The following is a 14,748-nucleotide window of genomic DNA, read 5'->3' as shown; positions in this document are numbered from 1 at the left end:
CATGCTTCTTTTGTAGATAAACAGGAGCCTGCTAGCTTGTATAAATTGTAGAATGATTCAGTGACCAAATATTTACAAATCCAGCAGAGTACATTCAATTTGTGACAGCTGTTCCCTTCCTCTTGTAGCAGATCTATATGTCCTCTCTTCTGCATTCTGCAGCAATCAGCTATGACTTAACAGGGTACCTATTCTGCAGCAATCAGCTGTGACTTAACAGGGTGACTAGAGATGTTGTCCAGCATATTGTTCCTGGAGGACCAGGGCAAGACTTCCCTCCTGTGTAAAATGGGGAGATAGTGCTTAAGTCAAAGGGTTAAGAAGATTGATTGAGATGAGATTGAGATATGTGGTAATATCAGCATTCTATCTTATGATCGATGCCTAACCCATCCCCTTGAGCACATTTAACACCAAGGCTGCAAAGTAAAATTTCCTCCAAATGCAGTTTTTTTTCATCTGCCCTGGGGCAGAGTTAAGAGGAAAAGGGAGAGGTGTGAGGCAGTGACCACAGTTCTGAGACAGGGTTTATATAGCCAGGAGCCAGGATTTAGTGGAGACTTTGGCCTGGCTTATGTGAACAAGAAACTACACCAGGCCATAAGGCCCAGGCCTCCTTCTTGTTGAATCCACAACACTAGCACGTGGAGTGGGTGGTGCCTTGTGCCAGGATTCTGTGGTGATCCATAGCCTTCCTTCCTCCAGGTGGGCATGTCAGTGTCCTGCAGAAGGCCACCATAGATCCCAAAGAGCTGAGTGGTCAGGAGTTGGAGCTAGAGGGAGCGTTGTATGTTTGGTGGAGTCTTGGGATGAGAAGGGATGTGTTAAAAAAAAAAATTGGGGACTGGATATAGGTGGGCTCAGCCTGAGGTGCCCAGCAACCTGTGCCTGGTGTGTTAGAAAAACTTAGGTGCAGGGCTACAGATAGCCTGACTTTACTCTACCTAGGGGCTGGTGTTGGAAGCCAGGATGCCAGAGCCTTCAGTCTGATGGCGAGTGATCTGAGAGAAGTCACATCCTTGGTGGGCTTCAGTTTACCTGTCTATGAAATGAGACTATGGGTTGGCTTGGATGTTCTCTGGATTCTCTTCCTACCTGACAGTTCTGATGTAGCCGTGCACTTCCTACTCAGCATGGCTAAATGGCCTTGCTACAGGACAGTTGAGTGCTATTCCCACTAGGGCCAGCCACGTAGAACTGGGGTTACTGTTGGTGAGCCCTGACAACTATGATTGAGTTTTATTAGACAAATGCACACCCACCTGACCCTTCAAGTGATTTGTTTCTATGCATAAAATCAAAGTCAGGGGACGAATGGGTAAGTTGGTCAGTTTGAAAACCCAATCAGTGGGAGCTGCTGTGAATCTAGGGTCCTTGGCTCCAGGAACAACAATATCAACTATTCCTGTGATAGATAATGATTATTCAGTACTTACTGCATGCCAGGCATGGGAGAAGTACTTTATATGCGTTGTTTTCATTAACTCTCACAGCAGCTCTTTTTCTTGCCTAATTGCCCTCTTTGGAACTTTTAGTATAACATTGAATAGATGCAATAAAGAGAACATCCTTATCTTGTACCTGATCTTAGGATGAAAACATTCGGTCTTGGAACTATTAAGTATGATGTAAGCAGTGGGTTTTTTTTGTGGATGCTCTTTATCAGGTGAGGAAGTTCCTGTCTGTTCCTAGTCTGTTGAACTTTTTTTTTTAACATGAATAGGTATTGATGCATTTTGTCCGCTGTTTTTCTGTGTCTGTTAAGATAATTGTGTGTTTTTGTTATTGTTTTGTGTTCTTGGTGTATTATAGACATTGATTGATTTCAAATATAAATCAGTTTTGAATTTCTGGCATAAACCCTGCTTGGTCATGGTGTAATCCTCTTTTATATGCTGCTGGATTCAGTTTAATAGTATTTTGTTGAGAATTATTATTCATAAGAGATATTGATCTGTAGGGTTTTTTTCCCCAGCTTTATTGAGGTATAACTCACAAATAAATTACCTGTAGTTTTCTTTCTTGTGATGTCTGTCTGATTTTGGTATCAATGTAATATTGCCTTATAGAATGATTAGGGAAGTGTTCCTCTTGAATTTAGAGAGAGTTTGTAAAGGATTTGTATTAATCCTTTAAATATCTGGTAGGATTCACTAGTGAGGCCATCTGGGGCTGGGATTTTCTTTGTGAGAAGCTATTTGATTACTAATTCAATTTCTTGTTACACATCTATTCAGATTTTCTGTTTATTCTTGATCAGTTTCAGTAGTTTTTGTCTTCCTAGGAATTTATCGTCTTCATCTAAGTCATCTAACTTGTTGGCATACAATTGTTCATAGTATTCCCTTATAATTCTTTTTATTTCTGTATGGTTGGTAAAGGATGTTCCCTCTTGCATTCCTAGTTTTGGTTATTTGAGTCATCTCTCCCTCTCTCCTTTTTTGGTCAGTCTAGCCAAAAGTGTGTAATTTTTGTTGATATTTTCAAGGAACCAACTTTTGGTTCATTGATTTTCTCTATTGTTTTTCTGTTCTCTATTTCATTAATTTCTGCTCTGATCTTTATTATATTCTTCCTTCTGTTTGCTTTAGGTTGAGTTTTCTCTTTTCCATTACATTTAAAAAGTTTTTAATTTTTGATATTTAAATTTATTTTAAAGCGAAAGGTTAGTTTATTGATTTGAGATCTAAAGATCATATACTCTTAAAACTTTGATAGATACTATCAAATTACTGTTCAGTTTATACTCATCATCATTGTACAAGAGGTTTTTCACATCCATGCCAGCATTGGGTGTTATCAATCTTTATATATTTGTCAATATGGTCAAGTGTGGTATCTTGTTGCAATTTGTTTCTTTGATTACTGATGGTGTTGTGCAAACTTTCACGTGTTTGTTGGCCTTTTGTATTTATTGTGTAAATTACTTGTTCATATTTTTACCATTTTTCTATTAGTTTTAAAAATAGGATTGTAGGAGCTTTTAATACTATGGATAGTATTCCTTTATTATATATTATTTGCAAATATGTTCTCTCCATCTGTCAGCTATCTTTTAACTTTATCACTGATATCTTTGACCATGCAGAAGTTTTAAATTTTTGTATATTTAAACCTGTCTTTTCCTTATTAATTCAGGTTGTTTTTGCACTTAAGAAGGTTTCCATCATCCAAGATTATAAAATTTTTCTTCTGTATTCTCTTCTAAGCTTGTTCTTTAACATTTTAGTACTTGTCGCTTGACAGTAAAACATGAACAGAATCGCTGTTCAAAACTCGTGTGCTGTGCAAGAAGCCTTACTTCATACCTAAAGAACCCTTTGAGGTCCCAGATGCTTCTTCCAAATCTATCACTGATGCTGGTGGATCAGAATGGAAATGTGAAATTTTAGCCACTTGTGATTATAGAACTGAATAATCTGTAGGCTTTGAAGTTCTAGGGAGTCAGGGGAGAAAGCAAAGTAGTATTTACTATCAGTGCCAGGCACTGTGATTAAGTATATATATATATGTGTGTGTGTTATCTCATTTGCTAGCTGAAAAGAACACATTCTTATCTCCACTCCTTAGAGGAAGAAGTTGGAACTGGCTATATTTAAAGTGATCCTGAAACTAGAGAGGCATTGCCATGAGTGCATGGCTGGCTGGCCTGTAAGGCAGCAGGCTCTCCACATTGCAAAATCTGGTTCTAGGTGGAGAGAGAAGGATCTACTTGTAACTGGTACTGCAGATCCAGAAATTATGTCAGGGCTCTAGAACTGATTAGAGGAACAGCTGACTCAGTAATTAAACTAATGAGACTTATTTACATACTGGAATGCTAAATGCCGCTTTACTGGGGGAATTAGAACTGTTGTCAAGTGGCTTAGAATTCTCTGGCTGCTGGCAGCACTACAAAGGAAGCCATAGTATAACCAAACCAGGTAGCTGGTAAATCAGAAGTCAGAGCAAGAAGTGAGCTGTACTCTGATATTGGATGGTGTGAAGCTGTCATGGCTGATGAATCCATCCCCACAGTATAACTACCTCTCACAGAGACCTTTGTTTGGTCTCTGGGTCAGGGTTCCTTTTTCCCCTATACAGCCCTGGAAAGACACACCCAGCCCTGTCTTCTACCACTTCCCTATTTATTTCCTTCTGTACTTTCTTCCTTCTTTCCTTCCTTTCTGTTGGGCTATCAAATTATTTCATGGTCCATTATCATCACAGATTCTTTCACCTTATTTATTTTGTTCTATTTTATCATCAGTTCCACTTCCATTTCCCACCCCTACCGTGAGCAGCCATTCTGATGTGTTTAATGTGTATCTGTTTTGCTCTTGCCAGATAGAAGCCTCTGCATTTTTTAATTAAAAAAATATTTTTAGATTAACATACAGTAAAATTTGCTTTTTTTGGTCTATAGTTCAATGAATTTTAACACAAGTATATATTTGTATAACACTAACACATTCAGGACACAGAATAGTTCCATCACTCAAGTAATCCCCCTTGTGAACACATTCTCCTCCCACTCTTAACCCTGGGCAACTACTGATCTCTTCTCCCTTACTATTGTTTTGTCTTTTTGAGAATGTTACATAAATGGATCATACAGTATATATACATGTATTTTTAACTTATGTAAATGGTGTTATTTTTTTAGTTCATTCTGATTCTAATTTTTGAGAAGCTTGACAAAATTTCAAACTCATACAAAGGTTGCTAGAATTATGCAAATAATTTCTGATATTCTGGGTTTCCCTAAATCCCCAAATATTACTAGATTTGTTTTTCTCTCTCTTCATATATGTGTGTGTGCACATGTGTGGTATGTTCAGAACCATGCCCCTTACTCCTAAATATTCAGTATGTATTTCCTGAAATGATTTTTAAAGTATAACAAGAGTATAATGATCAAAATCAGGAAATCAGCACTGAAAAAATTCTTATCTCATCTGTAGACTTTATGAAGATTGTCAGTTGTCCCACGAATGCCTTGTCAAAGACCACGTATTGCGTTCAGTTGTCATGTCTCTCTAGTCTCTTCATCTGTTACAATGCCCAAGTCTTTGTTCAAGAGCACAGGCTAGCTATTTGTAGACGCCTTCTTAGTTGAGGTCTGTCTAATATTTCCCCATGGCAATGGTCAAGTAATGCACTACTGACAAGAGTACTATGTGAATGATGCTGAGTTCTTCTCAGTTTGCAATATCCGGAGGCACATGCTGTCAAGTCGTTCTTTACTGGCAGTGTGAACTTGAACATTTCATTATGGTGATGTCTGCTGATTCTCCATTATCAGAGTTTTCTACCCTTTTTAATTAAAAAGTATGTTATGGGCATTTACTTTGAGATCATGTAAATGCTTTGTCATTCCTGAAACTTTCATCCACTGGTTTTTAGCATTTATTGATAACTCTTGCCTGAATCAATTCTTATTATGGTGGTTGGTGATCTCATCCCATCATTCCATTTGTGTTTATTAGTTAGTATTTTCCTCTAAGAAAGAGCTTTCCATTCTCCGCTATTAATTCATATATCAGACTTACAGGTTTTTACTTTATTCAATAGCTCATAATCCTTTAGCATTTATTTTGATGGTCAGATTGTCCCAGATTTGGCCAATGAGATCCCCTTTCAGGCTGCCTCCTGTGCCCTTTTGACATATCCCATCATTTTTTAGCACTTTCTTCCTTTTAAGGCACAGCAAGATTGTTCCAGGCTCCTCTTGCTCATTCCCTGATTCAGCCTTGGAGTCAGCTATTTCTCCAGCAAGCCCTAGGTTTTTTTTGGTAGAATGGTATTTAGAAACCAAGAACTGAGTTCCAGGTGCTCACCCTTTTAAGGTTCACCCTCATTGCTATGTATGCAGCTAGCGAACATAGTGTTTATCTCACTTTCCTCTCTCAGTGATAGACTCCCACATTGCTTCCAACACTGCCTTAACAAATACTGCTGTGAGGAACAGCTTTCTCCATGTCCTTTATGGACCTATGTGTATATATTATATTGATTCAGGAATGCCAGATATTACTCCAGAATGGTTGTCTGGTTTACGTTTATACCAGCTCTGTACCTCCACAAATACTGGGCATTAACCAGCTTCCTAATTTTTGCCAAATGAGTAGAGGTGCTGGGATAGCTTTTGTTTTAACTTGCCCTTCTCTGATAGTAAACAAGCTTGAGCATCCCTCATATGCCTGATGGCTTTTGAGTTTCTTCTTTGGTAAATTGCTTGATCATAATAATCCTTGGCCTGTTTTTTTCAGTGGGGTTCTTGCATTTTTCTTGATGATATGCAGGAGTTCCTTATGCATCCTGGATACTAATCCCTTGCTGGTCCCAGACATTGAAGATATCTTTTGAATTCATCATCTTTCTGTTCACTTTGTCCATGCTATCTCTTGTTTGAAGGTAAGACTCTTTTTTTCTCTGTTTTGTGCAGCCTCTCACCAGCACTCTTCTCTTTCTGTAATTATGTTAATACCCTTTGTACATTTCATGTATGCCAGTGTAGCTGAACTTGGCTGAGTCTCCTCAACAAGCAATCTATTTTTATGACCCCTTAGCCTCTATTGAGTTCTATTAAGAATGACTTTGTCTCTTAGAGCATAAGGCTTCCATGTAAGTATTATTCATATAATATTCATATATTTATTCAGCAAATACCAACTGCATGTTAAGCACTGTGCTATCACTGATGAGATTCAGAGGTCATGAAACTTGCCTGTGGCTTTTCAGAGGCAAAGCAGGGATTTGAACCCTGGTCTGTAACCTCTTCCTACCATGCTATGCTGCTTCCCTTGGAAATTGCATTTGGTTCCTGCAGAACCATGTGTCAGATTTCTATGTCTTTTCTAACAAATGGCCCGAAAAAGTGCAGAGCAAAGTGTATTCCCCCAGCATTCTGAGAAGGGGAAAGTAATCATGAGAGGAATGGACGTAAATATGGCTCCTGCCATCTTGGGCCTGGAGTTCTCAAGTGTTAAGCTCTGGGCTACCAGCTGGAGGGGATGGTCTTAAAATAAAACACCAGGCTTGTGTCATTCTAACCCATTCTGAGAAGATCAAATCATCTCTTCCAGAAGTGTTGTAATTCTGAGAGATGTAGAGCAAGATCTTCCTGGGGCTAACAATTTCCAGGCAACTGGCTCCTTGAGCCTTTCCTGGCAGTGATAACTGTGGGGAGGCAGTTTCCACAAATTCCAGTGGAGGGAGGAAGGGAAGCCAGTGGAGAAGGGCTGGGTGAAGAAGAAATCTGCCTTTGGGCCAGGACCAAACAAAGCAGAGATTCCTCCTGGGAGAGTTCCCCCTGAGCACATATACTGGGAAGCCAGTGTTTTAAAGCCTGTGATGCCCTGGCACTGTTTTTTGACCTCAGCACCTTGCATCTGTGTGGTTTCACTGAAGGTGGAAACCTTCTCCTTGAGTCATCCCAGAAGTGTAGTGCCATGTCCCTAGTTCTGGGGTCTCCCAGAGGTTTCCCAGTGCTCTCTCCTTGCTTCTTTCTACTGCCCTGATGAATTCAGGAGCCATGACCACATATGCTATAGAAATGCACTTGAAAAGTGTTTAGATCAGTGATGTCAAATAGGATGCACTTTTTGGATCCTGTTGGTAGCTCCCTGGAGCTCTTTGTTGAGAAGGATTCTGAGGCAGAATCCCCAGGAGCACAGTACAGGTTGAGTAGGGGGCATGAGTTCTGTGATTTGCTGTCCACTGTGTAGATGCATCGAAGAACATCAGAACTCTAAAGGATTAATAAGGGGATTGCTAATCTGAGAGTATCCTTGAGGAAGTCTGTCAGTCTCTCTCTGGCCTTCAGTTTCACTCATGGGTAACCCTAGTGCTGAAACAAATTCTCAAAGTTATTTTCTGTGAGTGTTCTTCAGGGTGTTTCAGGTGGATCCTGACCCCCTGAGGTGATGGAATCTGACCTTGGCTTTATTCTCTTCGGTTTAGGCCTTGGTACCTTGGCCACAGGATCCTGAACCAGCTGATGACCAAGGCTTTTCTGGTGATCTCATGACCCATGACTGACTGTGTTTGGAGGTTATCATTCTTTCAAGGAACAAGTGATACTTGGTGAACAGTGTGAGATTTAGATGAGGAAATGCAACGTCTTCATTAGGAAGTTAGCCTGTCCACTGCCAAAAAGTCACAAATTATAGGTCTAGAACCTGGAAGAAACTCATTTTAAAATTGAGGTGGAAGATGTGACCATATGTCACAAATCCAGGTGCTATACATGGGAACAAAAGCCATCTTTAGAGCCCAAAAAGGAGTGTTTTGCCCTTAGTTGTAGTTGTATAATTAGGACAACAGTCTAGATTCTTAAAGCATCACAGGCAAGATGGCTCCCTGCTCTGGTAGTTCAGCCTAACTCTAGTTAAACAAGTGCTGTGTGGGCCAACACATGTTTGTGGATCCTGCTCTGCTAGAAACTGTTCCAAGTACAGAAAGGAATGAGACACAAGCCCTGCCCTCAAGGAGGTGAGGGTCTAACGGGGGAAGCAGGTAGACAGATGGGCGCCCTCACCCTGAAGGGCTCGGATGTAAGCTTGTAAAGGTTGTGGTGTTAGTTCACAAGAGGCGTGGGCATCTGGAGCAGGGACTGGTGGTCCGGGGGCTCAGGGAGAGCCTTAATGAGGGGTTACATGTGGTTGGAACTTTGGGGGATTATCACTTTACCTCTTTCACAAAGGCTTTTGAGGTAGCTTATAAGAATATATACCATAAAAAGGGCCAATATAAACAAATTAAAATGTGAACAAGAAAAAGTATAACTTAGAAAGTTAAGACTAGGGAAGAGTTAAAAATGTGGCTAGTCAGACATGGGGCCCAGCATAGTTATTACATCTGTCCCTTTGCACAGAAGCCAAAAGTGAGGCATGTTCTGTTGCGTGATGTGATACACCATGTCATAGAGCAGACACAGTAGTTCCTGAGTGTAAGAAGTTTTTCTTGGTACCTCTCTTAAAGAGCTCCTAGGGGTGAGAGGGAGGCAGTGTTTTATGAGCGAACCTGTAAACCAGCATTTCTCAAAATATAGTCTGGGGACCTGCATTAAAGTTTCCTAGAGGGCTTCTTAGAATGCAGAGTCCTGGGCTCCAGACTTAAAAATCAAAAGCTCTGGTGAGTAGGACCCAGAAGCCTGCAGTTTTTTTTTTGAGAGGGCATCTCTCATATTTATTGATCAAACGGTTGTTAACAACAATAAAATTCTGTATAGGGGACTCAATGTACAATCATTAATCCACCCCAAGCCTAATTCTCATCAGTCTCCAATCTTCTGAAGCATAACGAACAAGTTCTTACATGGTGAACAAATTCTTACATAGTGAATAAGTTCTTACATGGTGAACAGTACAAAGGCAGTCATCACAGAAACTTTCGGTTTTGATCACGCATTATGAACTATAAACAATCAGGTCAAATATGAATATTCGTTTGATTTTTATACTTGATTTATATGTGAATCCCACATTTCTCCCTTATTATTATTATTATTATTATTATTTTTATTTTTAATAAAATGCGAAGTGGTAGGTTGATGCAAGATAAAGGTAGAAAACATAGTTTAGTGCTGTAAGAGAGCAAATGTAGATGATCAGGTCTGTGCCTATAGACTAAGTATTAATCCAAGCTAGACAAGGGCAACAAAACATCCACGGATGCAGAAGATTTCTCTCAAAACAGGGGCGGTGAGGTTCTAAGCCTCACCTCTGTTGATCCCCAACAGAAATCTGCAGTTTTACATGCTTCCTTGGATGTTTTCTCTTGCCCTCCGCAGTTCGGGAACCTCTGCAACAGTTGGAAACCTCAACAACATTGTGAAAGCCAATGCAATAGCAAATGAGAGCAGTTGGACTTTATTTGAAGACTGGGTGAGAAGCAGGGCACAAGAAACAGTATTTCCACTGAGGTGAATGAATGGCTTGTTACTTGCCAGGTCACTTTCAGGTCAGATTTGGGAAGACCTACAAGGTATGGTAGTTTCAGGTAAATGGCAGAGCCATTCCTGAGCACAGAGATGGTCAGAGGAGCAACTGAACCACCAAATTTGATTGGTCCAGCTTCCCTTGGCCACCTGAGGTCTGCTCTGCAGACCTCCTCTGGCAGTTTCCCCTATTTTTTGAGCAAATACTTTGTTTTTCTCTGTATCTCCAAATACAGGGTTCTAAGACCACAAATGTGCTTTGCTTCTGGTTGAAAATATGTTTCCTTCCTTGGGGTCTGATAGTGGCTTGGATGGTCAGTGGCAGAACAGTATCAGAATTGTGTTCAGTGTGTCACAGATCTGTCAAGTCAGCATTAGGAATAGATGATTCCTGTATTCTGGTCACTGAGTTGTATGTTTTGAAATCTTTATTTTGGAAGACAATTCCTTATAGGAAAGGGACAAAGGAGAGAGGGTCACATTTCTTGTCCTTGAGTTATATTTAAAAATATTTATTGTTCTGTTTCAAAGGTAATACCCAAAGGTACAAAGAAAAATACCACAAACATCAGGTTTAAGATATAAATGATTTTCAGTACTTTTGAAGCCTTTATGAGTTAGATTTTAAAACTTAGTAAGAAATGGTTAACTTGAAAAGTCCCTTTTGGTGGCTCTGTCCTGGGCTCTTCCATCAAGTTGTCTCAAGGTTTATCAATATCCTCTTGGTTGCTTGCATCCATGGCAGGGAAGCGGGGAGAATAGCTGTATGCAAGATTCAATCTTGAGGGGTCCAAGAAGACTTCCTAGGGTAAGCGATGTTTGAGCCAAGGCCAGGCCACTGTTGGATTGGTGATAGAAGTCTGTGGAGAACTCTAGAGAGCTTCTCTTCCCTGAAAAAGAGGTTTGGGATGAACCCTGTGCAGTAAATGGTACTTCTTATTTCCAGTCTAAGGGGCCACAAGGGGTACCATGAGTTCATGGGACCACTACAGACAGCTTTCATTCCCAAGTGGGGATTTGGTAGCACCTGGCTGAGCTTCCAGTGCTTATTTGGCCTTCAGAAGATTGGTGCAGGGAGAAATGGCCCACCCCTGTGAACCTGTGGAGCAATACTGTAGTTGAGCAGGAGATAGTTTGAAGCAGGGCTGTGCTTTTTATCAGGTCTGAGGCCCAGCCATGGAAGACATTCAGTATTTCAGCATTTAGAACCACAAATCTCCAGGTACTGCCTGGTCCCATAGTTCCCAAATGTTTGAATTTCATTGCCCAGGAAATTTTGAAAAGAAACGCAGGAGCCTGACTGTTGGCTGCCAAGTAAAGATTTTTAAAAATTTAAATTAAAAAAAAAACAATCCAGCACCAAAACCCACTGTGATCATTTCATAAAAGAAAGGACATTTTAACATTTAAAGAGTAAGAAGTACTAATCTTCGAAGAAAGGGCATTCCAATGCTTTGGTCTGATTTAGCTCAATGAAGAACAATGTGCATTATCTTCACTTTGACCATATTGTGCCCGGCTGGTGAAACGCTGTCGCCATCCAGCATCACACCAGGGATTGTCTTGAATCACTGGCCGATCAGTTGGTACACAATGACTATAGATGTTCCAGCCTATTTTGCTGAGTCTAGAGGAATGAACTAGTGGCTCAGCCAGCATGAAAGTGAGTCGGAGAGTTTATGCGGGATTGGCTCTAGATAAGCAGGGCTTTGATGGAGGGGCATGTGTGTGTTTGGGTTTGCCATGCTGGGCAAGGGAGCAGTGGAATTTGTCTGAGTTGAGCTCACACATTGAAGTTAGTGAGCGCCTAACACGCAAGGCCGTGATCTGGACTCCCAGCCAAGAGGCCCACGTGGTGGGGCTTTAGCCGGGGGAGCTGAGGACAGGCTCACATCTGCTCATCTGCTTACATAACCCGGCTTCCCAGCTCTCAGAGCTAAGAAAACACACAAGCCCGCCCAGCGGGGCTGAGGGCCTGTGGTAGCATACACCATGTGTCACACAGCAAGGGAGACTTGGCGCAGCCTGAGGACTGTCATGAAGCACTCAGCCCTCTGCTTTCTCCCCTCCCCTTTCCCTGAGGCTGGTCACTGTCCTCCTGGGGTCTGAGCGCTCTGGATTTTCTCATTAGGACACAGCCAGGTATGCAGTGGACAACAGCCCCTGCAGCGTGGCAGGAGGTGTGCAGGGCACTCAGGGGGGCCTCTGGGCTGGCACTGGACCCAAGAAGGCACTTGGCTCCAGGGCTGCAGTTGCCACTACTGCCGAGTGCTCACCGGTCTCACGTGTGAGAGGCAGAATTCGCAGAGCTGTGGAGGCTTCAAAGAGAGAAGGTGGGGAGAAATTGCCAGATTGGGCAACCGTTGGGGGTCATGGTGCTCTACATGTGTTGGAGACATGGTGGGAGGCTTGAGTGGCTCAGAGAGGAGCATGAGAGTGAGATGAGGCTGTTAGTGATAAAGCTCTGCCTGGAGCTGGTGGAGGGGCGCGTCCCCTGGATGGCCTTAGGCAGGTGGTTTTCTCTTAGGTCCTGCCACACGCTCAGGAGGGAGCTCCTTGAAGTAAGGAACTATCTCCGTGTCCATCCCATCACCTCTCCCCTTCGCCTACCTGGCACACAGTAGGTCCCAGAAAGTATTGATTGAATAAATTGAAAGTGGCTTTGACACCTACCAAAGGAAGAGTTTGAGTGAAACAAATGCCTCAATAGTTTGGCACTTGAGTAAGTTCCCATGGATTGTCACATGCTGTTGACACCTCCTGTGTGTGAACGAGTGGGTATGTGTGCCCAGGGGTGGGGGAAGCAATGGAAGAATAGAAGATGGACCACTCAGGTTACCAGTTCCCCAGCCTGGGTGCACAGTGGTACCTGTTGCTGAGGGAACCCTGGAGCAGAAGCAGGATTGACCATAGGTGGTGGTGGTGTGGCAGGTTGAACAAGAGTGTGTTTGGTGCAGGTTGAATTCTAATCCTTGCAGTTCACAGATAGGAAACAAGGATCCTGACGGTGCATGGTACCTGCCCAAAGTCACAGTGGAGCTGGACCAGAGCCCAGGCAGCTTTTCTTCTGTCCAGGAAACTTTACCTCAGGACCACCTCTCAGGAATCCCTGAAGGGGCAAAACTAAGGTGCTTTCCAGCCTGCAGGTGTCTGCACTGGGAGGCTGGGCAGACCAAGTGTGAATTCCTGTTGTTTGGGCTGGTTTCAGAAGGTATGAGCAAGTTGGTAGGGTGACAGTCCAGATGCTTCTTGGGTTCCTGAAAATGAAGTTATGTTTAGCAGCATCTTCAGAACCGAAGGTAGGGTGGGGCTGGGGGGTTGCAGATGTTGCAGGCCCTCTGAAGTGAGAAGAGCCCAGCGACAGATCTTTTCATGTTTTTCTCAAGTGCAGTGTGCCGCAGGGCCTCCCGAGGGCTTTGCTGGGGCTTGGGGAGTCAAGCAGCCCAGGCCTGGCTGACCTTGTGGGGAGGCATCACTGTCCATGAAAGCCCAGGCTGGTGAAGATGGGAGTGCAGCTCCCCATTGCCCACCTTTGCCCTGTAAGAATCACGTGGTCTCTTTGTTATCAGTCTAGGTCCTTCCCAAGATCTGTTGAGTCAGGCTCTCTAAGGGAGGGGCCTGACATTCCCTATTTTTACCAATTGCCTTGTATGATTTCTGTGATAGGTTTGGGGAAAACTGGCCCAGGGTAACCCTTTACTTAGTCCTGGAGCTTAGTTCCTACTTATCCACCTTGGGAGGTGGGAGCTGGGTCAGCAGGCAGTTGTGTGAGGGACTGATCTGATCTGTCCCTCTCTGGAGGGACAGAGGTGTTTGCCCAGGGAGGGACAGAGCCAGATTGGGGCTTTAATTTTAAGGTTCTAGTCTGTCTCTCAATGCAAAAGTTTGCTGTTAGAGGAAAGAGGGAACGGTATTTCTGGCAAAGGGAAAAGTGCTGGGCATAGGCATGGTTTTAGGAATGGGGAGGGAGGTAGAGCTGAGACTAAAGGGTCTCAGCCAAGCTAAGGGGTTTGGCTTTACCTTGTCCAAGGCCAACACAGCTTAGAGCTGTTGGAAGTGTGTAGCGGGAAAGTGATATGATCAGAACTGTGCCTCAGAAGAAAATAGACAGATGGGAAACAGGTCCTATGATGGGGGGACTGGGCCAGCGTGGGAGGGAGGGAAGCTGTGAGGAGCATGGGGGGGTCCTTGGGAGGAGACGGCAAGTCTGCACCTGCTAACAGGCAGGAGGAAAGAGTCACAGCCTCCCTTCCTGGGCTGTCTCATTTCGGAAGGGTTAGTGATCTCCAGGGACATGCATTGCTTAGAGAAGCCCATATTGCTGGTAAACAGTACAGCAGAGGGTTCTTACCATGTGAACTGGTTCTGAGTTTGTAGTTTTTTCTTACCTCTGTTCTGTAGTTCCTTCATTCTTGTGTCTGGTTTGTGTCACAGGTGAAGCTGGTTACACTAGAGGAACAGTTCTCAAAGTGTGTGCCCTGATAAAATGATTCTGTAGCCAAATAAGTTTGGGATGTGGTGGGTTAAATTAATTGAAGGGGGTTTCTTGACTGCACAGCTTCTCAGAGTCTTTGGTGTGCATTGTGACTTTCCAGAAACCAAGAGCTCTATTGCTAACTTCTCTCATCTGGAGCCATGTTCTTCCAGGCCAGAAACTTTGGAGTCATCCCTGACTTTTCCCCTCTTCTTCTTCACCTTTATTACTTCACCCCATCCTTTTACCAAGGATTCTTCTTTGAAATTCTTCCCAGCTGTTTCTCCTGTCTCTTCCCCATAGTCTCCTCTGGGGCCTCAGTTCCTCCAGTCCCCCCCATCGAGGCTGTTTC

The 14,748-nt window shown here is 42.9% G+C and overlaps 1 protein-coding gene across 1 annotated transcript in view; it reads left to right on the top strand.

Moving 5' to 3' along the window:
* B4GALT1 (beta-1,4-galactosyltransferase 1) overlaps nt 1-14,748 on the top strand; it is a 47,692-nt gene that overhangs the window by 10,383 nt on the left and 22,561 nt on the right. The window lies entirely within an intron of this gene.

Source organism: Manis pentadactyla, chromosome 3, assembly GCF_030020395.1.
Source record: "Manis pentadactyla isolate mManPen7 chromosome 3, mManPen7.hap1, whole genome shotgun sequence".
Classification (NCBI taxonomy): domain Eukaryota; kingdom Metazoa; phylum Chordata; class Mammalia; order Pholidota; family Manidae; genus Manis; species Manis pentadactyla.
Note: the sequence above shows the minus strand (reverse complement) of the source record. Positions and strands in the feature narration are given on the sequence as shown.